The sequence below is a fragment of the Peromyscus leucopus genome, chromosome 18 (genome assembly GCF_004664715.2).
Source record: "Peromyscus leucopus breed LL Stock chromosome 18, UCI_PerLeu_2.1, whole genome shotgun sequence".
NCBI classification, from domain to species: Eukaryota; Metazoa; Chordata; class Mammalia; order Rodentia; family Cricetidae; genus Peromyscus; species Peromyscus leucopus.
The window spans coordinates 30878732-30904575 of NC_051078.1; the positions used below are offsets into that span (position 1 = coordinate 30878732).

Sequence of the window (25844 nt, forward strand, 5' to 3'; positions counted from 1 at the left end):
TCTTTCAAAGTGGATCTATTTTGTCCTAACACAACTTCTCTACCAGTAAGATCCCCCTTTTAACAGGCTACTGAAATTATAATGAGGAATGAAGTCGGTACATGCTATCCTTTGTGTGAGTTATATAATATGCCCACTAGATCCCTATGAAGCCATACTTATCTAATTATAATGAGGCCGCCTCCTTGAAGAACACGTTTGTGTTTCATGTAACTAATTAATGAAGACTGGAATAATTGATGGTGAATGTAACTGAAGTATGCTAGTAGGCCCTGAAGTTTACCTTCTAGCCGCCATTCATCAGTCACACTAATATGGAGTAATTTTATAAATAGTATACATTGTGTAAGGCTAAAACCTCAAAAAAGATTTTTGTAGAAAGTTGAAAATATTAGTCATTTGAAATCATGTCTTATATATTTTTTTTTGGATCGCAGTGGTCTATTTCTGTGGGTAATAATGTGGTGTATGAGTCTGAGCTCAGTTGACTCCCTTGTAAATGGGGGAAGCTTTTACCCTCACTAAATACAGCGAGTAAGAACGGCACTGATTGTCATTGCCATGACTTGAAATCCAAGCCAGTTGTAAGGCTGCACGCAGCGGTGTGGTCATACCAGTTGGCTAGCCAGGCCTGTGGGTGTCTGCGTAACGACAAGACAGAGTAAGTGGATTTTTAATAAAATTGGCTAGAGGAGAGAAAGACAAAAATAGGAAACAAGTGATGATAAAGCATGCTATGAGTTATGACCCTGCCTGTAGAAAGTAATAAACTTGAGGTAGCTGGGAAGCAAGAAGGGAAGGTGATTCCATAGCCATCACAAGATTTTATAAGCATGATATTACAGTTTATGTTTGGAAAACAATGAGAGGTCAGCGATGGCTAACCCCAGTCCCTTGGTCTCCGGTCAAGTGTTCTCAAATGAATCTAGAACCTTCCTTTCTTATTTTAATCCCCTCCTTTTTTCCTTCCTCATCCTCTTTCCTTCCCTCCCCTCCCTCCTTCCCTCTCTTACTTCTTTCCTCCCTCTTCCTCCCTTCATTTCCCTACCTTGTCTTCCCTCCCTGCCTATCTGCCCTCTTCTCCATCTCCTCCTCATCCCACCCATCTCTGGCTCCTCCCCCAGCTCTCTTCCCTTCCCATCTTTCTCCTTTCCTCTCTTCACAAGGGCCCCCTATGTAGCCCAGGCTGTCCTCAAGCTAGCGGTCCAGCTCATGTTCTTGCTATTAGAACCATATCTGCTTTTCCTAACCTCACACAGAACAACCCTAACTTATAAATATGTAGTTAATTGAGGTCACAGAACCTCTAGGTCAAGAGTCCAGCCTGTTGCTAGAAAACCCAAGTGTCATTACTCAGATACTGCACATAACATCAAGCACTTATATTTAGAATGATGATCTTAACTCTGGTTTTCTTGAATTGTTCTTTTCTTTAGTAAAACCTCAGTGATGTATGTAAATACAGTTTCCAAAAACATCTTCCTACGTAGCGTGCTGCTTTGTTCCAAGTCTCATTTTGAGCTGTTATGTGCTTTTCAATCTGAGGAAAATGGAGTGGCTATAGGAATGACTATAGGTGACATCAGGAATGGCTATAGGTGCCATCAATCCTAATGGTCTTTTGTCTTCATCTTGATGAAGGTTGAGCGGAGAGCTACGTGAGTTCCTGCAGCTGTCTTTATTTCAGTACAAAGATCATGGTAGCCTTTCTGAAGGGTCTGACTTCCGCTTTTCGAAAAATGGACCAGAATGGGAGTCAAGGAGATGTTGCATCCCTTATTCACTGGGATGCGTAGGGCAGCAACAATAGCTACCCTATTGAAAACATAGCAGCTTAGCTCACCTGCTATGTTTTTATCAGAATGGCCCAGGGCTGTGGGGAAGGCCAGTGCTGCTAAATACCCAATGCTCAAACAGAAACACTTTAACCAACATCACAAAGAAACACAAACACTTGAATAGCCTGTAATTCTTACAGAGAAACTGGCATACAAAAATGAAGATTTTTTTAACTTAAAAATTCTATTTTTTACAGAAAAACTTAGTAGGGGAAAAAAAACCCAGAAGGTATTTCAAATTCCTCTCCTTAGTTGATAAAGTAAAAACAAAAGTAAAAGACAACACTAAAGATTAACATTCTACTTGCTTCAAAATCTGAGACTTGGGTAATTTGCATGGACTTCCAGCGCTTGGTTGCTACCCTGGTTTACTTGACAGGGGCAAATTAAAAGTTCATACATTCCTGTTGACTATGAATTACATATGGTTTCTAGAACTAAGAAGAATGAACACAAAGAACTGTGTTCTGTGTCATGGTAGATGAACTGACTGTTAATTTTTTTTTTTTTTTACAGATCAGCTTACATAGTGTAACACTACCTTTATTTTATCTACTGTTAAACTTAATTCACCCAGCAGCGAAGGATCTGAACTGGTAACATCGTCTCGATAACAGATAAGAGAGGGGTCACCTGATAGGAATGGAGGCTTCCTTCGCTTTTTAAAAAGAAACATTTTAAGCCAGATGCCGATTCAAAGTCATTTTTGGGCATTGCCAGCCTAAGGAACAGTTTAAAGCTCATTGATGACAAAAAGAAATTATTTCAAGCTGTGAAATATTTTCTCCCGTAAGATAAGACAACTTCATTTGTGGACAAATTGCCCTGTGGAGGGGGACTTTTTAATCATGTCAATTATTTTCTTAGTCATCAAATGTGTGCAACATCTACATCCAGCTAATAGAAGACGGGACCATACGGGCATCGCTGATAGTGATGTGGAGAGATGTGCTGCCCACCTTCAAAGCAAGAGCTTTGCAAGCTTTAGAATTCTCAGTACCTTGTGAACAAGGTAAGCAATTATGCATGCTCTGCTTTCCTTTTGAGCCTCCATGTATCTAAGGTAAGATTGCCGCTCGTGATTATCCTTGAGTAGGCAGCGGCAACTGTGAATTTGAAATGTCTAAATTTCCCCCAAGAAGGACCATACCCAGTTCTCTGTTTTATATAATGTCTTAATGAGGAAAGGGACCACATTATTTCATAACATCCCTTCTATTGTGACGATTAGAATGGCCTGGTCCACAGACAAACGTGTAGGCGAAGTTGTGTTTCTCAGTACGCACATACATGAGGGTGGCTTTCGTGTCCTCACATAACCTGCTGAGAGAGTGGGAGCGAGCACTTTCAGGAGGTCAGTTCAAGTGTCTTTGGCCAAGACCAATAGATATGTAGATATAATAGCTTTGTTTGTGTAATGAGAGGGTTTCAGCTACATGAGGAGATGTTCTAGACAACAGAAGAGTGCACTGTTTAGATATATAAATGATGGGCAGGGTTTTTAGCTTAAAGGGAGAATCAACATACAGTCAGCATAATTTTGGGCGACACTGTACAACTCAAAGAAACATTAAGATATTCTGAACATTAAGTGTCATGTAAAACTTCTAGATGACTACAGATTTTGTGCCCTGATAGAGGTGACCTGATATTTTTGAATCTCATGCATATATCATTAGGTAAAAGAAACAAATTAGTTCCCTAGAATGTTTCTAGCTGTTAACTGTGATACTTTGGTGGCTGAATCATTCCTTCCCATTGCATCATGGGTTTCAGAGAGACATGACCTAAGGAGCAGGCAGATAATATCACTTCTCTTTTCTCTGTAAAGCTGCCGTATGAAGCATTGTTGAGGATGTTCCCTTATAGAGTGAGCACAGTTGCTATAAAATTAATTATTACCATTATTTGACATTAACATTAGAATATGATATCAAAATATTTTCCTCAAGTTGATATAAGAATTAGATAGCCTGTCTTGTTTGCTCTGGGGCTTTGACTCCCAGGAAACTCAAGTGACAAGCAACTGGAGTGGGCTCTAGATGATGATGATGATGATGATGATGATGATGATGATGATGATGTAGTTTTCTCATTTGTATCAAAGCAATCAAATGAAACAGAATCTGACATCTGGGTCATGTGAGTTGTTGTGGTCATGACAAGAGCATGGTGAATTCATACCTCATATGATGATCAGACATAGAGTGTGTCCTGGCAGCACAGTGCTCAATGATGCAAAGAACCTAGATGCAGAATTAAGCTCACCTGCATTTAGATCATAGCTTTCCTGCTTCTCAGCCATGTTATTTGCCACACACTTATACTCTTGAATTGCAGTATGCTATTTGTGAAAGATGTAAAGGTCTTAGAATAGATCCCTGCCAAAGGACATTAATAAGTAATAATAAATAATAATAAATAAACAATAATAAAGGCAGATAATAATGACTATTACTTTTCTAATGTAATTATTCACTAAAACTTAAAGTAGATGATAGTGGTAAAATTTGAAAGCAGATATTTCTAAGTGATCCTTCCAGATATAGAAGAGATAATAATGGACATTTTTGTCTTTGAATAGAGAGGTTTTATAAACATTTCACTGTGTGCACTGAGTCATTACATGGAGAGAATTGGCAGCTTTTCTTACCTGTATGATAGGAAGCCCAAGATATATGGAAGATTTCATTCTACAATTAAGAATATTTTCATTAAAATGCTGAAATTATGACCAGTGTTTTCATAGATGAAATATTAATAATCCAAATTGACAAAAGTAATATGGCTAGATAATTATGGTTAAGAAATATCCTAAAGTCTCAACATTCTGAATGTTCAAAAACTGATTTTAAAGATCACATGTCCATTGGTAACTCCATCTACCAGTTTGCAAATATGCTACTTTCTAAAGCTGTGATTGCAACTGACTTGCTTGAAAGTCAGAATGAATTTTCTTTATGAAATATATTATAAACATTAGCTTGTTTTTAGTTTATCTCCTTTTCACAACCAGTTTAATCCTTAACAATCAAGCTGAAGGGACATGTTTCAATAGAAGGCAGAAAACAAAACTCTGGCAACACTTTTTAATTCTAAAGCTAATGAAATACATTTAAGACTACAGAATATTTGTAATACATTCTAATTAAGTGTTTCCCATTATATAGCTTATTATCACAACAAATTGAAAGAGAAAGAATTCCATAATTTATTTTGAATGAATTTAATTATGTGTGGGGAAGAAGGCTGAAGGGAACCTCTGTGGAGATCTTCAATGGAGAACTCCAGGCCTTTTCAATGATCCTGAAGGTTTAATTCAATGTACGCTTTTTAGTGGAACCTGGACTCCCTGAGACTTGGTGCTCCATAGTTCTCTGAATGCAAAGTTGAATAAAACACAGTCTCCGTGGGCTGAGTGTGAGGTTCAAAGATAGAACACAAGCTTAGCATCATCTAAAATTACCTGGAGAGAGAGTAGTAGCAAAGGATTGTTTAGATCATTCTGGCCTGTGTGCATGGTCTTTGTGCTTTGTCTTGATAACTTTAATTGATGTGGGAAGACTCAGCCTAGAAGTGGACAGCGCCGTCTCCAGGGTTATATCCTAGACTAAATAAAAAAGGAGAAACTGACTTGAATGCAAGTATTCATTTATTCCTTCTCTCTCTACTCTTGACTGTGAATGTGATTGGCTGCTTCAAGTTCCTGAGGCCTTGACTTCCCTACCATGATGGACTATAACCTATAATCATGCGCTAACATAAGCCCTTTCTTGTAGGTGGCATTTTCTGTTGTGACTACAATCAGTTATGTTCCTCCAGCTGCTTCCCAAATAACCACTCAGAGGCTTACTATTAATTATAAAGGCTTGACTGGTAGCTTAGGCTTGTTATTAACTAGCTCTTAAAACTTAAATTAACCCATATTTCTTATCTAAGTTCTACCACATGGCTTATGACTTGTTATCTCATTTTCTATATGTCCTCTTTCCTCTGTGTCTAGCTTATGACACCTCTGACTTGACCCTGCTTCTTCTCAGCATTCTCTCTGCCCAGAAAATCCTGCCTAGCTGTCAGCCAATCAGCTTTTCAATAATAATGAGAGCAACACATTTTTACAATGTACAAAAGGATTATTCCACAGCACTTTCTCCCTTCAGTTGCTTTGGTCAGGGTACTTGATCACATCAAATGAAATGAAACTAAGACAGTATGGACAAAGTCATGGGTTTGATTCCTAGCAACAAAACATAAGAAAAGAATTGAAAAGAATACCATCGTTATACTTGCCTACTAATGAACATCAAATCCAACTTCAGATCACAGGGAAATCCAAACAACCACAGGATAAGAGCAGAGAATTCCATTACTTGCCCTGTTAAGAAAATATAGAGCAAGGTAGTCTAGGGTGAGTGAGGGTTTGAGGTTCATCGCTTCTGTTCTTCTGCTGTCTGTAGCTTCTTTTTCAAGATCAGCTGATGATCCATGAGAGGTTCTGCAACTGTAACCATTGCTTTTTGTTCTAAAACAGCAGAAGGCAGAGGGAGGAAAGGATGGACATACTTGGTGTGTGTGTGTGTGTGTGTGTGTGTGTGTGTGTGTGTGTGTGTGTGTTTATATACTTTTCTGCATGTGGAGGCCAGAGGCTGATGATCATATAGATATCTTCTTAAGTCACTCTATACCTTATCATTTTTCCACATCTTATATTTTGAGACTTTGTATTGAAACTGGAGCCCATGGATTCATCTAGAATGGGTGACTAGAAACCCTAGGAATCCTTCTGTCTCTACCTACTGGGGCTGAGATTAGAGGCAAGCACCACAGAACCTAGCTTTTATGTGAGTATTGGGGATTTGAACTCAAGCCTTCATGTTTATGTAGAGACTACTTTACTGATCGTCTCCTCGCCACCCTTACATACTTCTCAGTTTAAAGGGAAAGTGCAGGTCACACGTAACTTCTGTTTCCCACTCATTTGTCTGAAACTTAGTCATGAGGTCACTTATGCAAGCAAGAAAGACTGGAGAATGACCTTTTAGCTGCTCTAGCTAAAATGCAGGATTCTATTTACTGCAGAATCATAAAAGAATGGATTTGTGGAATAGTCAAGTCCATAGAGCAGTCATAAGGCAGTCCTGATACAGGAATTATTAACAGAAAGAAGGAATTATGGGACTGGTCACTAAGCATGAAGGATGGTCAGTCACAAAGGACAACGATGGAACCAATGTCCTCTTAGATGTGGAAATGTCTCTGTGAGAAGGACAGCATCTGAAAGAACCTGTGGTGGTGTATCAGACATGAAACCCTCCGGAGCAGTTAAACAGTGGATATCATTTACACTGAGGCTGAGCACAAAATATGAAAGCCTCTGAAAAGAACCTCAGGGCCTCCCTGGAGATGTTCAAGTGCCAAGAAGGCGTGCAGATGCTTGGTTTGGGAAGCTGACTTAAGAGCATCACAAGGAGCTGGCTACTCTCTTTCCTGCCGGGCACAGAAGAGTATGGTGGCTAAGGCTAGGACGAGAGACAAACCGCCTAGCTTTGAATAGTCACTTTGTCCTTTACTTGTGGCATGGATTGGGGAAAATAATTCATCCTTTTGAAATTCAGTTTATATGCATTTGCAAACAGGGATAATAATACTCTACTTCCATTTATAAAGTGACTGGACATTTTCTGACATATAGTTTATGTTAGTAAAGCAATTTAAAAATCTAAATTAGTCTCTCTATGCACACAGTCAGTGATTCAAAATATTATATAAAGTCTACCTCTTTATTCTCCATTTCTCTTTTCTGTTGCACTTGCTGGGAATAAAAAAAAAAAAAAGGTTCTCCAATGGCCACATTTCATTAGCCATACAAAAAAGGACCTTGGAGTCCCTAGTTTAGCAAGGATTCAGTTAGATTCTAAACCAGCATCTCTTGTTCTTCTCAGATTCTAACTTGTAGAAGTGTGGTGGTGGTGGGGAGGCGGTGTTCCATGCTTCCTCTTCAAAATATGGGTGGGTCTACCCAGGCGGTGGTGGCACACACCTTTAATCCCGGCACTCTGGAGGCAGAGCCAAGTGGATCTCTGTGAGTTTGAGGCCAGCCTTGTCTACAGAGAGAGATCCAGGACAGGCACCAAAACTACACGGAGAAACCCTATCTTGAAAAACAAGAACAAACAAACAAAAATATAGTGGGTCTGGATTTGAGTTCGGGTACTGGCACTTCCTTTGCCTGCTGCCTTAACCTTGCTAAATTGATGTTTCACATATCACAGGGAATAGCAGTGTCTTAGAAGAATACGATGAGAACTAAATGAAATGATAGACACCAAGTGCTTAGCTTTGTGCGCAACACGTAGTCAATACCCCGTAAGTTACAACCACGATTATTACTAGGATTGAAGACATTGTGATGGGGGTCAGAAGTTGGACTGTGATGGTGGTTAGCTCAGCCTTCTGAATGCCAATCATATAACAACACTGGGGAATCAGTCCCCATTATATAAAGACAGATCAGTACAGTCTGTGGAGGTAAGAGAAGGCAAGGGGAGAATGTCTGGTAACCAGGAAATGAGTTCTTAGCTGTGGCTTCCTTATCGATTGAATGCTTCCCACCTCAACTCAACTTGAAACAAAATGCATCCACTGATGTTACTTTCCTTTTCTCAAAATAAGGTCTCCAGGGGCTCATGTAGCTCAGGCTGCACATCTATCTCCTGTGTAGCCATGGTTGACCTTGTTCTTCTGATTTGGCTTCCACCTCTCAAGAGCTGGGATGACAGGCATCTGCCACCACACCCAGCTCGGATATTAATTTCCAAAGAACACTTTTGTCATATGCAAAGATCAAAATGGAGTTTTGGCCAAGCTGACTTTTTGATCACTCCACTAAGTGGAAACAACAATTTCCATGAAACAGTCTGTGAAAACTCGGGGCAGAAACAGCAGAGTGTAACAGCATGTGAAAGTAATGTTTCAACTTATTTCTTGGAATTTCTGGGCAGAAGTGAGAATCTTCTAAATAATAGCACATGTTAACATGGCCATAATCGATTATTTAAAAAAAACAGAAAGGGGCCCCTGAGACCCATTTATCCAAACTATATTGAGCATTCCTAGGAAATTCTTAGAACTGGGCTGATCAGCTCTGTAAGTGTTTCAGCTTTTGAGACTGAGGCCCAAAGGTCTTGGTGCTGTACAATTCCCAGACTCCTCAGTTAACACCAAATGAGGGGGGTTCTTATGATGGCTACAGGACTCTAAGATGCTGTAGGATGAACGATTACAGCAAGCTAGTTGATCTGCCTCTCCCAGGGGACTTTTATAGAACTGCGTGTCCAGAAACATGCATCCTGACAAAGAAGTAGCGTGTGATGTCCTTTACCTGGTAGATTTACATACCCACTGACCTGAAGGAGACCCTTGTTATTTTCAATTTTGCTTTTTAACTCATTCTAATAGTTAATTTTTGAGGAAGTTTTAATACCCTGATATTAAACTTCAACTATGTTTTGTAGTTTAAAGTAAAAACGTTTGATCACTTCACAGAATTTTGTTCTAAGTAGTTGAAACAGGTTTTTTTTTCCCCTTATAGCAAACCTTTGGATTATTTTTACAAAGCTAAGTTGAAGCAAGGTTTAGTTATCATTTCATTCAAAGAGACAACTTCTAAGTCATTGTATATTTCTGTACAGAAACTGAGGCAAATGGATCTGGCCAGTGCATCTGAACTTAAAATGACTTTTTGTTAAAAAAAACAAACAAGCAAAACAAATACTAAAAAGCAAACCCACTAGAAACCCAAGACAGCAAACCAGAATGTTGAACTATTTCTGGATTTCTTGTGCAACAGTCAGGGCAATGATAGTATATAATACAGTGCTAAAACTGGGCACTGGGCAGAAACAGTCTGAGTAGACCATTGTAAACCACCCATGACATTAAAAAGGTAACAATTTCTACAAAAGGATCGTTTCATTTGGGCCCCAAATTATAGTTCTGCAAGGGTATAAGAAGTTCACCAGATGGGAAGCTGCCTGAATTTGCAGCCATACATGTCTTCTTCTTCTGAAAGAAAGAGGCATTTGCTTCCTGACATGTTATCAGGGAAATTGTTCATTTTTATTCTTCATCTGTCACTCAAAGTTGTCACTACATTTAGTGGCTATTTATTCTGCACAACATTCCTACCTCTAACAGTGCTGTCAGCCTGGCTGGTATTCATATGCCAGCAACACATTTCTTCATACTTCAAATACAACTTCTGGAAAGACGTTCCCTCCTTCTGTCTCATTCTCCAACCCAGTCCTGGGGAGAAGTTCTCATCTGCTCACCCTCCTCTTTGTTTCTTGTTGCTATTCAGCATGGAGGCTAGTGATAGCCCCTCGATAAATTCTGTCTTGTTTTCAATTATCTCTCAAGTTGAAGCACTCGAGCATGTTGGTACAGCCATGAGTGTCCATTGTGTCTTCCCAGGACAGATGGCACAAATTCAGATTTGAGCAGGGCAAAGGAAGTGTGTAAGTTGACCTGTAACTCTGACATTGTAGATGTCTCAACAGACTGAGCTCGATAGTCACTATGAAGAAACTGTAAAAATAACTTTCATTACACTTTTATTTCCATATCGGCCTCAGTGGTATGCTAACCATGCCCACAGCATAGGCTTAACAAGAAAGTTTGAAATCCATCAAATGAATGATGAATTCACATTGCTTTCCCCAAAGCAAAGCAAAATAAAACTTTTTTAAAAAAATTAAAACTGAGGAAATAACAAAACTAAGCCCAGTTTTTGACTGCTTCTTTTACTGGCAATATGATGCAGAATTATAAATACGTTCTAAACTTCTCTAGCCTGGAGATCCCCTTGATGGTGGAGTGAAAATTGAAGTCATTACATACAATAGAGCAATTTACTAAGATTGTTCTTAAAAGATTTTCATTAAGATTCCTAATTTAAGTGTTTAAAGTAACAACCTATTTACCAAGAAAATATTAACCGACACTTGAGGAAAAGAAAGACTTTAGCATAATAATTATTTGAAGCAATCATGATAATACTCCAGAATCCCCTACCTAAATGAACTTAAAAGCAAAAAATTGCCAGATGGCTTTAGAAGTTTTGCTTCCAAAAGAAACCTTTAGTGTTGGATTTTATCTTTTCGAGGACAAATGCTTCATGGTATATTCCTATAGTAATTGTTTTGTTTTCTAGCTTATGATTAATTAATCTAGTCACAAAGCACACAGTCAAATAGGTGTCTAGAGAGGCTAAAAGAAATTTTTTTTTTTTTTTTGTCTTTCGAGACACAGTTTCTCTGTGAGGTTTTGGTGCCTGTCCTGGATATTGCTCTGTAGACCAGGCTGGCCTCGAACTCACAGAGATCCAGCTGGCTCTGCCTCCCGAGTGCTGGGATTAAAGGCATGCACCACCACCACCCAGCCAGAGGCTAAAAATTTATTCGTAGCAAAATAACGCCTCCTGAAGGATTTATTTCTTCCCATATTAATGATGGCCACATTGTATGTGATACTGGAGAGAGCCTGTCCTTGGGCAAGGAGCCCGGGCCCAGGCCTGATTTGTCCAGTAAAATGTCTCCTGGCCCATTGTGCCTCAGTGTTCCACATACAAAACCAGTTACACCAGACACTCCCCATGTTCCTTTCCAGTTCCAACACTCTATCTAACGATTTGGCAATTGGTTTACACGGCACACAAGTCTGGGGGAGCCCAAAAATACAGTTTCAAAGTTGAGGTTGATGCTTTGTGATGTAGAGAAGAAATAAGCCACAGTGCACTATATTAAGCTCACATGATGAGAATGGGAGCATTATCAATCTTAGAAATAAATCTGCCCTCTGCATTAGATGTTGGACTACTTCTGGAAGCACTCAGCAATGCTAGTAGTACCTTGAACTCGGGATGACTATTCTCTCGGAGCCAGTTTTCCAGCCTTGTCCATGTTGATGTTTGGGGATGGATGTGTCTATATTGTGGAGTGCTGTCCTGTGTATTTCAGTATGAGTACTAGTACTAGTTCCCATATTTATCTATAAGATGTCAGTGCCATCCCTTCGTCCTATATTGAGACAACTAAAAATATCTTCCCATTAATGGTGCCTCACTGGCAAGCAATCTCTAAGATAAACTAGTCTTCTTTGGCTTCTTGTTCTACCTCATTCTGAAGGTACCAGAGTTTTGATGCTCAAACATGTTTGAACCAGATATCCAAAGTCCATTGGTCTTGAATATAGTTCTGTGAGCAAAACCACTACCAGTAATATTATCTATTATTATGTTTTAATAAAGTTGGAATAGATGCTTGCTTGCATCAGGCCTTACACAATCTCAAGGTTCCTGAATTTAGCATCAATGAAGGAAACTCCCGCGTTATAGAAAAGCTATAATCTCTATCCTCAGGCGCCTGGTTTTCTGGCAGGGAAGATGTACAGTCCATGAGTTTAAAATGGGCATCTGAACATTTACAACGTCAGAGAGTGGTGAAGGGACCCCAAAGGATGAGACCAGAGAGGGAAGGGCTGATAAGAAATCGGGGAGAGGGGGTTCTCGCTGTGGGAGGTGCCACAGGGCAGCGGCAGGAGGCTTGCCGTGGGTGCAGACTAGCAGATGAAGCCAGGATGTAAGGCGAGGGATGACACTGAGGGAGATAGTGGGCGCAAAATACCATCCCAGCAGGAGGAATACATTCTGCAGATCTGATGAACAGCATGGTGACTGGAGTTAATAACAATGTCTGCTCGGAAATTGCTAAGTGAATGGAATTTAAATGTTCTCACCACACACACACACACACACACACACACACACACACACAGATGAGGATCTGAGGTAATGGATATGTTAATCAGCTCTATTTAATCATCTTGCATGTATAAACATTTCAAAACCCTACACTGCACCTGGTAAATACGTACACTTTTTATCTGTTAAATAAAAATTTTAAAATGAAAAGCTAATTTTTCACTTAGAAGACTGTATAAGGTCCTTGTGGAATCCTGACATTTCATTGAAGGTTTTAGCTGTAATTCTACGTGCAAGTGGCAAGCAATCCTGCATCTTGGGGGGACAATGAAATGAATGGGTGGTCCATTCTTACAGCAGGAGCTTTGAAGGATAGTGGATGAAGATTTGAAATGTCACCTTACCTCTCAAGGTGACAGCCAAAAGGTGGTTGTTACTTCTTTTCTGTTGCTGATTAAAAGGTGACCAGTAACAACACGTAGATCTCATCCCACCTTCCACACAGCCATTTCTGAGTCTAGATTGTTTGTGAGTGAACTCTCTTGCTAAGTGCTGCCCATATTGCTGCAGAATGTGGACAAATCCACCTGCCCTGCCAGCTGAATACCACAGACAAGCAAGGCCAGGGTTATTCAGCAGAAGAAACCACGAAGAATTCTGGCCAGAGTATGGATATTGGATTCACGTGAGCTTTGGGTTGGTTGAGCCTGCGGCCAAAGGGTACTATTTGTATGATTTTTCTTTTCACCTGTAAAAAAATGGACATAAAGACAGTTTGGATAGAATCAGAGATATAGCAGATACTTTAGGAATAATCAAATGTATCTTAAAAATTCAGGCAGAGTTTCTGGGGTTTATTTCTTCTCCATTTTGGGGGGTAACAGGTTTTGAACCCAGAGTCTCACACATACTGGGCAAGCACTCTGGCACTGAGCTACATTTCAGGTCATATTTGTTCTTACTTTATATTTCAAGATAAGAGTTCTCTACGTTGCTCAGGGTAGCCTTGAATTCCCTCTGTAGACTAGGCAGTCCTTGAAAATTTAATTCTCCTGCCTCAGCTTCCTAGGTATCTGGGATTACCAGATCTTTACTCCCTGTTTGGAATATCTTATATTTTAGTAAGGACTCATTCAATAATTGTAATTTTATTGTTATCCATGTTACAGTGTCAATACTTCTCCTTGGTGCCCTTAAATATATACTCTAATCCTCTCATGGCTGCCTTTTGCATGTAAATATATGTTACGAATGCATAAAATGAAAAAATTTATTGCTGAAAAGACAGGAGGAGGAAAGTGTAAGTTGTGCCTGGTGGATAGAAAGGGCTCAAGGTTACCTTTGTTGTAAACAAAATGCCAGATGAAGAAAAGCATGTGCCAAGTTTCTGGGAAGGGTTATGGGAGGTCAAGCCCAATACCTGGAGTGTGGGCCATGGCGCCATGAAGACATTCCTTCCTGGGAGAGCATGTAGTATTTGGAAAAAGTCCGAAGTGCTTTGGGCCCTTGGAGTACTAGCTTCTCTGTTTGCTTTCCTCTATCTCCTCATTCCTTATCAAGGGAAACAGGAAGAGGGATCATGGGCAGTTCAAACACATCCTGTCCCTTCCAACCCTGGGAAAGGGATAGAAAGGCACCTGTCCTGATCCAAACTGAGCTGAAGGATTGAAGTCGAAGTCTTGTTTCAGGGTTGTTCTTTCTCCTAGATTTCTCTGCAGACAGAAGTGAGATGGATGGAGGAGCTGGCTGTCCAGAAAGCCCTCTCAGCCAGAAACCACAGGAGCATAGCTAATCAAATGTGTTAAGCCAAAGCAACGCTAACCTCTGAGGAGGTCAGCAAAAGGAAGACAGGGCACATAAAAGAGAAGAGCCCAAATCCTTAGGCCATAGAAATCCCTGGCTTTTAGGCGATTGGATGGATGTTAGTTTACCAAACCCAATGGAGTCCTCGCAAACACCCGTTTCTCTGCCCATGTGGTAGTCTGCTGATCTCGATGCATCAGGGGAACAAAGAATGCCTTCTGTCTAGTGGCAGTTTTAAGTTATCCTCTTAAAACGTTACAGAGTCTTTCACACTCCATAATGACCCCTGGTCCTCCACAGCACCTTTCTGTTCTCGTGAACTATGCCTTAGCTTATCCTGTTTATTTTATTTTTATTTTTTTCCTGGATTCTTTGACTTTCTTCATTTCCTTCTATCTGCTGGCTTTTGTTCTATCTCCAGGCTATGTGTCCAATGTATTCTATAATCTGCTTCCATCCTCCTCTCTGTTCATTTTCTGCTGTTCTCTGGGTCTTGGTTTACAATCCTTCACTTTATAATCCAATGTTGGTCAAGGTCCAATGTAACAGTGGAAGAGAGGCTGAGAGACATCAGAAGGAACTGTCCAATGTTTTGCAGCTATAACATGCAGGGATGAGTTTATTCTTTTAAATGTTCTTACATGATTATCATTTAGTTGAATTCATCAACTAACGGTGTGTGCCTCCCGACGGTGGGTGGAGTGTGTGGTCAGGGAGGGAACTAGAACAGGGCATCACCAACGCAAAGGTCATGGTGAAATGGAATTGTGTGGTTTGCCTGCATCGAAGATCTCAGTCTGGGAAGTTGCTTGTATAGCACAAAAGGAGCAAGCAACAGCGAATGAAACTGGGCAAAAGAGAAGGGTCCATGTGCTCAGAGGAAAGGATGTCCATCTGAAGTTATCAAAGAGGCTACCAAGTCCTCTAGGGAAATCCTGCTGCATAGGGATGGAGGCGGGTTTCCTAACACCAGTGTCCACTCTTTCAGAAATGGGCAGTGTCTGCAGTTTGAAGTAGAAGAAATTTTCCCATCAGTCAGTACTGCTCACCTCTGTTGACCTTCCTTGTACTTTATGGGTTACACTAGCATCCTGGAGCTCAACCTGTGCATGAGATGGGCTCCTTATCTACTTTATTACCCAGATGTCATTCTGAAACTCGATGTTCACTGAATATGGCACCCTATTATCACAGCAGACACTTTCCAGAGACCAAGCATAAGAACAAACACCAATTCAAGCACGGGCTTTGCCAGTGTTTTGGAAAGAGCACAGCCTTTTCACTATTTAATTCTTATCTGTGACTCGAGTTAAGTAAATGCTCTCTGACTTCCTTAAGGTTGTTTGAGTAAAAATACAGTGGCATTATTGTATTATGTGATAACTCATTAAAGATGACATAATTCCATCTTAGCATTCTATTTCTTTTTTTTCTTAAGGCCCATTATATAAACATCACAAAAGCACATTGGTCCAAATGTTATTTCTAAGTAAAGTACATCATTCTCATCAACTACAGTTCTGCTTAAAGTGAAAAATTGAGATCAACTGAAAGGAAAAATAATATGTAAGTGGTTAAACTCACAGTCTGACACATATAACTGGCGGCTATTAAAAGTAGTATTTTAAAATTGTGCCTAACAATGCAGGAAGGGATTGCTACACAGCAGAAGGGAAAAAGCACTGTGCAAACCCATGTGGATGCTGTGATTATAAGTAGTTAAAAACATTGGAAGGAAAGCACCGAATGCCAATAGTTTATATCTGGGACAGGATTGTGGCTTCATTGAAATATTTATCTTTTAATTTTTCTGTGCTTTGCCAACTTTTCATTTTAAGGCATATATAAATCACAATGGAACTTGTCATTTTTGCTTCTTTCTGATCCTTTCAAGTTGCATCTAATTTTGCAGTCTCACTAGAAACCTGATCTTCTTTCTTTGCTCTAGTTTGCATCTTTCTTTTTCTTTGTTCTGAGTTTTTGCGGGGAGTGCAGAGTCTCATGTAGCTCAGGCTGGCCTTCAATGCACATTATTATTGAGCTAGCTATGGTGATATTTTATTTGTATTAAAATGTTATTTGTATGTTAATAGATAAAGTTGCCCGTGGATCAGAGCTATTAGCAAGCCATAGGAAAGCAGGGCAGTGGTGGTGTATGCTTGTAATCCCAGCACTTGGTAGACAGAGCTAGGTAAGTCTTTGTGTGTTCAGGGATACAGCCAGTATTGGATACACATGCCTTTAATATCAATACCAATCATAGAAAACCTGGAGATCTATACAGACAGGCCGTGATGAGGCAGTCATGTGGTTGGGTTTACAACCAATGAGAAGGCAGAACAGAAACACTATAAAAAGACAGACACACAGGAAGTAGCTCTGGTTCGGAGAGGTAGGACTACCGCAGGAGGAAGGGTAAGGTTTTAGCTCTTAGCTCTGACCTCTTGGCTTTCTTCTTTGCATTGGTTCTGTGTTTCTTATTTAATAAGATGGTTGGTTACATCTACAGCTAGCCTAGAAACTCCTGATCATCCTTTGTCGAGAGTGCTAGTATTACAAGCATGGTGTGGCCATGCCTGGTTGTATCTCTTCAATACAAAGCACATGTATAGTCCTCATTAGTAATAGATTTAATTTTACTTTCTTATCATTTGTGTATCTGGCTTTGTGTGTTCATAAGCAAAGCATAAATGAAACAAAACAAGAGATCACATAAAGCCTATATGTGATAAACAGAAATATTATTATTTTTTTTAAAATCCTCATGTCTAAAGAACTGAACTGAAATGAGCTTTAGGAAGGAACAGAAGATCACAAGCTCATAGTAGACAATCAAAGTCAAGGGCAGTACAGAAAGAGAATGGGAAGCTGTGGCCAGCTTTGTCATAGGTAAGCTTCAGGTTGCCTCATTTGCTGTATAACTCAAACAATGAAGAAACGGAAGCTCAATGTGGCCATATGCCTTTAACAGGACAGTGATTCATGCTGCCATGAGGTCTGTCTTCTTCTGTTTGACTTGCTTGTAAATAAATCGATCTGGTAACATGTGCACCCTCAGAAGACAATCACAGAATTGAAATTTGTTTAGGAATACATGACAGAAACGTGTGTACTCATGCATTTTTATGAGCATGGCAAATCTCTTTGGCTTGTGTATATTGCATGTTAAGTTCCTTGTTGTTAGAGCAAAACTGCGTTTATTCCTTTTTTACTTCTTACAGTTTTCAGTTCACAGTGCCTTCCATTCAGATTCTCAGGAAGTGCTTTTACCTAGCCGTTACATCTTAATATTTTATACTACTCCCAGAACACTACCGTTTGCGACCCAGCAACGGCTTGGTGCATTTCATTATGCTAGCACGATCTGTAGATGGATAACGGCTAAATGAGACAACAAAGATTTCTAGACAATCAAAATAATTAGTGTGGGAGCCATGGCTGTGATCTCATGTGCATCTTTATGAAATCGAGGAAATAAAATGGTCTGTTTTGTCATGGTATGTACCCACTCATAAGTGGATACTAGATATAAAGCAAAGGCTAATCAGCCAACAACCCACAACTTCAGAGAAGCTAACTAACAGAGAAGACCCAAAGAGGGACACATGAACCGCCCTGGGAAGGAGCAATAGATGAGATCTCCATGAGTAAACTGGGATGAGAGGTGGGCAATGGAAGGTAGGGGATGGGGGATGAGAGTATAAGGGAATGGGATGGTTGAGCTGGAACAGGGAGGGATCCGGAATGCAATGAAAGAGATACCATGATAGAGGGAGATGTCATGGGGATAGAGAGAGACAGGGTGCTAGGGAAGTTGCCAGGAATCCCCAAGGATGACCCCAGCCTGGGCTACTAGCAATAGTGGAGAGGGTGCCTGAACTGAGCTGGCTTGCCCCAGGGATCAGACTGGTGAATATCCTATCTGTCATCACACAACTTTTCTCCAGTGACTGATGGAAGCAGATGTAGAGATCCACAGCCAACCACTAGAAGAGCTCCAGGAGTCCAGTCAAAGAGAGAGAAGAGGGATTCTATGAGCAAGTGCATCAGGATCATGATGGGGAAACATGCAGGGACGACCAAACCAAACTAGAGGGAACTCATGAAATTTGGATCAATGGTTGTGGAGCCTGCATGGGACTGGACTAGGCCCTCTGCATGGTGAGACAGTTGTGTAGCTTGATCTGCTTGTGGGGGCCCCTGGTGGTAGGATCAGAATCCATCTCTGGTGCATGAGTGGGCTATGTGGAGGCCACTCCCTAGGATGGGACACCTCATGTAGCCTTGAGGCAGGGGGAAGGACTTGGACTGCCTCAACTGAATGTGCCTCCACATGGGAGGCCTTGCCTTCTTGTGGGAGGGATTAGAAGGGGAGGGTAGGAGGGACAGAAGCAGGAAAGAGGGGAATCTTTGGTGTGTAAAATGAATGAAAATTTTTTCTTCATAAAAAAAATTAAAAAAATAATGGCCTGTTTTGTAGTTAGCTTTTGAACAAGAATGTTGTAAGATGCACGTGCTATTGATGCTGCATATTTAATTACTTCCCAGTAGAGGAAGCTTTAAGTTAGTAACAGTTTTCTTAGGAGTTAGAGTATTGTAGTATTCATCGAGTTCCGAATACTTTGCTGAAACCAAGATACTTGGGTGAGGTCAACAAAAAAGCCTCCGTGTGGATATTGACAGTGACAATCACAAATGATATAAAGTATTGGATAAGATCAATACTAACAAAGTGGGACAAATTGGCATACCACCAATAAGCACTAAAGCTATCAGAATTTTTCACTTGTGTTTTGTTGTTGCTGTTACTATTGTTGGACAGGGCGTGGCTTGGTAGCTCAGGCTGGCCTTGAGCTCAGTGTAGCCCAGGTTGATACTGAATGAGTTTCCTTATGCATCAATTAGCTACTTATGTCCTTGGAGTTCTGTCGATCACAACCTGGAACATAAAGAAGAAAGACTCTCTCTCTCTCTCTCTCTCTCTCTCTCTCTCTCTCTCTCTCTCTCTCTCTCTCTCTTTCTCTCTCTGTCTGTCTCTCTCTGTCTCTGTCTCTGTCTCTGTCTCTCTCTCTCTAGCTTCAAAGATCTAGTAACTTATGTACAACAAAGACAAATAGCAATTAATGATAATGGACTAAGAAAATGTGTCTGGCGTATAGAGGGAATCAGTCTAAAGACATCGGGAATTCTACAGAGTATTCAGGAAGTTAACGTTCACGTGAAATGGAGGCAAAGATGGTTGTCCTGGTATTTTACTGTCTGCCCTTTCGCATGGATTTGCAGTGTTCATGAAACAATCATCCCTGGATTTTGATCCAGAGCAGTGCGGTGCACAAAGGAACTCAGCTGTCAGTCGTAATTTCAGAATGTATTAAATAATTTACTCGAATTTCTCAAAAAAAAAAAAAAAACCAAACAACTAAGGGAACACATAGCTCTGGAAATTTTCCTCATGGGGTATGTTGGTGGAGGAGGAAGGATGTGAAGGAAGACTATGTTCATATTTCACTCTAACGTGGGTACAATTCTCCAGCGTAAAGAAAAAGTATAATAAAAAAAAAAATTTCCTCCAAATTCCAGGGTTCTGTTTATGAGCGGCTGCCTCCAGGCCCAGCCTCTTTGCGGAGCCATTTCTTCTGGCCCAGCTGTGGCTGATTTCCCTTCCCCCCGCCCACTGTCTCCTCCTCTTCAGTATAATTGACTTAACATACTTTATAGCTCACTCTCCTTCCTGCTACCATAGAGGCATTGTTCTCCTCTGCTGGCTCCGGCTGGTCCCTGGGTCAAAGCATTGTTTTCTTTTGACATCTTTTCTCTGGAGACAGAGGTGGAGATAGTTGTACAAAACCGTGATCTGAGCATGCGAGGGAGGCTCCTTCTGTGTCACAGGAGAGGAAACATTCGTCTCAAAGTCTTCCAAACGCCGAGTCAGGCTCCGTATTCTCTTACGCTCCTGCCCGGTTCCTCCACTGGAGGACAGCTGCTGTCTGGCCTGTCCGTGAATGGCTGTTGCTGTCTACTTCCCTGTGGCTCAGGAAATAGCCTTCAACTGTAGAAACATAGGTCAAGATTACACACAGTCAGGATGAGACCGAATAAAGACAAGAATTCACATTCCATGTTTCCTCCTTCCTTCCTTTATTTTAGTAGTACCCAGCATTGTAGGTTTGAGCACTTTTTTTTTTTTAAATTTTTGTTATTTTTGCTTGTGTTTTGGCCTCATACAGGGAGAAGAAAGTGAAAGTCTTTCATATTAATATTCATGACCATGTAATATGATGAGAAACCATCAGTGATCACCAAACTGTTTTATTTCCTAAAATCTTTTCAGCGAGTAAATAGGCATGAATATCAGTAAATTTTTGAATAGTTAAGGGGGCTCTATTTCCATGCTGGATTACATAAAACAACATGTGTGGTTTTGATAATGACATGGAACATAGAAAATAATTTGATTCATATTATAAAAATCTCATTCATGCCCTTTCCCACCAATTCCTTCCCTGCACCAGAAATGCTAATAAGCTGGAAATGGGTGGATGTGAGCTCCTCGCCAGCTCCTGTTTCTCACTCTTGTGGCAGAAACTGATGGCTCAAACCAAATCCAGCAGGCGATTCATTCTAATGTTTTTATTGAATGAAAATGAAATCTGCCCGAATCAGAGCACAGACTGAGGCAAGGACCTCAGTGCGTCCTGCTCTTTATAAACTGCATATCTGGTCCCCGCATAATCACAGAGCGGCTGGAGATGATTCATCTGAAAGACCTATTTAAGGAAGGAAGAAGGAAAAGTCATGGGCTTAAAAATGACCCGTAATCAGGTGCTGACAGTTGTGTGTTGAAAGGGTCTATGTAAAGCCAAACTTTCCAACCACAAGAAGGGACATGTTTTGTTCAACATTTTGGAACGAAGAAATGAAAGAAAAGCTCATCAAAGATGAAAGGCCTAGACATAGTTTTAACTTTCATGGTTGACACCGAAAAAGAAAAGAATTCTATTGAATAGATTAAAGAAATAAATGTCAAATTATGCATTTAATTTGAATTCCCGTGAAAATTTGTCGTATTCGTAAGAAGATACAAAAGTTCATTTTTGATATTAAGTAGGCCATGTCATATGCCCCAAACTGAAGAGCCCCATTGGATTCTGCAGAGGTGATTTGGGGATTCAGATGCAGCATGCTCAGACTGCAGAATGTTGATATTCTTTTGCAGCTTCCTTATGACCTCATGTGATTTATACCTTCAGGTATTTCTTCTTTGCTGTTGTTGTTCAACCACATATGATCATTTCCTTTTTCATGCTAGGCATTGTGTTAAGTTTGGGGATATAAAAATGTCTCCTCCCCCCCCCCCCCCCGCCCCTCACCCTGGTCTAAAAAACATACAGCTTAGTTTTCCAGACAAGAAAATGGACTTTAAATGTGCAATGCTCCTAAGTGCTGAGACAAAAAAAAAAAAAAAAAAAAACCAGATGCTAACTGAGACTGAGAAATCTATGAAGGCTTCCAGGAAGTACTGGCTCATGGGCTGAACTTTAAAAATAATTTATTTACCTAGATGAAGGAGAGGCATAGAATGTGGTTGATAAATACATAGATTCTACATCCAGACTATCTGGGTTCTCTCAAGCCTTGGATCTGTCAGTGATTATACATAACCTTAGGGGAGTTACCCAACCTCCTCGGTCTTTCAATTTCCTCCATCAGTGAGGACAATAATGGTCCTGCCATTTACTCATTCTAAGGTTGGAAGGACAAAAACATATTCTGAAGGAAATCTGAACAATTTGTGTCATAAGAGTGTTATATAAGTGTGACGAATAAAGGAGATGACAGGTATCCTCGGCAGCAAACACAGCCGGGTTCAGTGACCTCACAGGACATGCATGACACATTCTGAAAAACGATAAAGAATAGAGTGTAGGGGTCATTGCTATGGCACGCTAAAGGATAAGGCTGCCGAGAGTTGAAGGCTTACTAAAGAATGTGGTTATTATTCTAGATAACACGAGGAACACGGAAATACTTTAAACAAACAGGTGATAAGACTAGATTCACATTTTAAACCGGGCAATCTGGTAGCTCTGTGAAGAAGAGAGGAGGCAGAGGAGTAGATCCGGATGAAGTTTTCCTCATAACAAGAGTTAAGAGGGCTGCCGTTAACCATGTGGCCTCGGACTCCGGTTTGTGTCATATACAGTCATTACCTCTTTAATCAGTATCTCAGAGAATTCTTGTCTTGAGAGGATGTTGTGGTTTGAATATGAAATGTCGTTCACAGGATGGTGTTTTAAATGATCAGTCCCCGGCTGGTGGCACTATTTGAAGGAGCTGGTGACAATTTCAAAAGGTGGGACTTAGCCAGAAGAAGCAGTTCATTGAGGGATTGAGCATATCATCCCTGGTCCGTTCCTTTATGTGAGCTGCTTCCTGTCTAGCAAGATATGAACAGATTCTTTCAGGTGGTCACACTGCCATGATATTGCCTCACAACTGGCCCAGAAATACAGAGCCAGATGACTATGGACAGAACTCCCTTGAACTATGAGGCAAAAGAAATAACTCCTCCCTCAAATTGTTTTCATCCAGTCACAACAACGAGAAAAGCTAAGGATCCAGAGAGCTTTTTCACATACTGGATGAGGTAGCTATCCACGTGAAGATCGAGGAGAACTCACACAAACTGGTTGGAGGAGCAGTGAGCAGGGCCGGACGACCCATGGGATAGATCCACAGGGCAGCCCTTGCCGTTCTGACTTGGAAGGGTGACTGGGTGGCTTGCACAAGAATTCACAAGAGGAGCGGGTTTGCGTGTGAGGTTAGTGAGATTATATTTTGGCATGTTAACTTGGGAGTGTCGCTGGGGAGAAGGTGCTGTGAGACGGTGCTGAGGAAATGCCTAAAGTTTGGGGAAAGAGATTCTGGAAAGAGAGGTAAAACCGGAAGTTAGGGGTCTATAAGCAGCAGTTGAACCTTTGCAAACCCCAAGTCACCAGTGAGTGAGGAATGTAATCTTATTTCACTTGTTATTTTACTTATTTCCTCAATCATCCATTGGGAAAAAAAAACAACAAATTTTTTACGGAGTTTGCATCTGTGTATGGTACATGTGAATGTGAGTGTGGGTGTGTGCACAGGAGTACATGCCCATGAACCTCCATAAACAGGCCAGAGGAGGATGTTGGGTATATTTCTCTATCACTTTTCACTTTATTCCCAGTAGCTCTAGTGAACCTGACACGAAACTATTTTGGCTAGGCTGCTGGCCAGTGAGCTCCTGGGATCCAACCGTCTTTGTCCATTAACGCTGGCGTTCCAGGCTTTTTCATGTGGGGGCTGGGGTTTGAACTCAAGTCTTCCTGCTTGCCGAGGAAGTACTCTTATTCACAGAACCATCTCCTTAGCACCCCACACCAATAAACCAAGTTTCAGTGCCTGTTTGTGCCGGGCACTATTTTGTACGCTTTTTACATAAATGAGACCCTGAAGAAAGTAGTAATAGAAAACTAAAGAGCAGGAAGGTGAGGCCAACAGTGAAGAGCACGTCACATGATGCCGAGACTCCAAAATGAGATGATGAGTAAGAAGGGTCCCCCGGCTTTAGCACAAAATAGGTCACTGGTAGGAGAGAATAGAGTTGATTCTGCAGAGTGATAGACATGGAAACTGAGATTGAGCTGTGGCTTGAGGCATCGGTGGGTTGTAAGGACATGGACCTAAGGAAAGAAGAGAGACATAGATGTGTAAATGCAGAAGTGGCTACAAAATCCTCTACCTGCATGAATGCCCCTTGGCAATTTCTTCACAGCTATTCCCTTCAAGAGGTAGGGTGGGTTTCTTAACTACAAACTAGACTTGGTCATGTGATTTCCTATGTCCAATGGGGCAGTAACAAAGAAATTAAAGTGTTCGTGTTTTGTACCTTATTCTTGCTACTCTTAGGGACCCTGAGATTACAGTCAGGTAAATAAAACTCTAGACTAACTTGCTGGTAATCCCTGGCTAGTGGTCTTGTTCACCCATAGGCATCCAGCAGCAATAGATGATCTTGCCAAACACCAGCCATTGATTCAATCCCTGGTTAGTCTACACACTGATTTAGGATACCCAGCCACTCCTAGCAGATAAATTATCCGGCGAAGAACAGATCAGACTAGTGTTCAACAGGAAAGTAAATGCTGTTTTAAGCTTTACCGTCCTGAGGGTAATTTCTTAAATATCTCAAGTAAACTATTACAACACAATATTTTTTAATGACATAGGTTTCCAATGTCTCATTTCTCCTGAGGTTTGTATCTACTTTTGAATCTTTGGACTGGATTAGGGAGTTAGAAGAGAAGGAGTTGATTTTAGTCACCTCCTTCTTCCCCTCTCTTCCTAACACATTGTTCCAGATAGAAATAATATATCATAGTATCGGAGGGTGGGATGGCAAGGTCAAATAGAATTATTGATTTATACCACAGTGTAATTTTTAAACTCAGCATGTTGAGCAAAAGAAGCCAGATGAAAAAAACAAAATACATATTCTCTGTATTTCTCTTTATATGCAATTCTAGAAAAATATATGTGTTTATGTATAATAATAATAATAATAATGCCATGCCTCGTGATGGGTTCCAGGATGAAAGAGTGAACTACCAAGGGGCATGAAGAAATTTGGGGGATGATGAATGAACACATCAATTGTCTTGATTATGGTGACGGGTTCATGGGTAAATACTATATGCGTCCCAAGAGTTCATTTTAAAGATGTACCATTTACTAGCCAGGGTTGGTGGTGCATGCCTGTAATTTCAGTGTTCAGTAAGGTTCAATAAGTAAAGGCATGAGGATCAGAGTTTAAGGCCACCTTTAGGTACACAATGCATTAGTTAAAGGCCTGCTTGAGTTACCAAAGGCTGTTGAAAAACAAACAAGATAGAGCTAGCAAGAAGACTCAGTGGTATTTTAGGTTCAATTTCAAGGACCCATATATGGGGTCTCACCACCATCTCTAGCTCCAGTTTTCGGCGAAGACAATGTCCTTTTCTGATATCCTTCAGCACCAGGCATGCACGTGGTACACAAACGTAAGTGCAGGTAAAACACCCATGTACATAAAATCACCATAAATTTTTAACAAACGTCAAGTAGTTTGATGTACCTTAATTATATCTTAATAAAGCTCTTAAAAGAGAAGATGGGTAATGGATAACAGTTTCTATTTGGTTTCCAATTCATGAAGGGGTTGTAGAATCAAAGTAATATTCCCGCAAAGATGTCCAAGCCCTAAGTCTCCAGAGCTACATGGGAATATAAGGAACTGTGCAGGCTTGTATACTACCTTATGTGGCAAAGAACCCTTACAGAGGTATTTAGAAGATTAGAATCAGGAAGCTGCCCAAGCTTGATGATAATTGTCTGAGTCCTGAGAAGGGAAGAGCCTTTATCAGTTGGGA

General features: G+C 40.6%; 1 long non-coding RNA gene across 1 annotated transcript in view; it reads left to right on the plus strand.

Moving 5' to 3' along the window:
* LOC119086199 overlaps nt 1–25844 on the plus strand; it is a 58663-nt gene that overhangs the window by 24180 nt on the left and 8639 nt on the right. The window contains exon 4 of the long non-coding RNA XR_005089437.1: nt 2355–2850. This is a non-coding gene — a long non-coding RNA (uncharacterized LOC119086199). The remainder of the gene's footprint in view (nt 1–2354; nt 2851–25844) is intronic.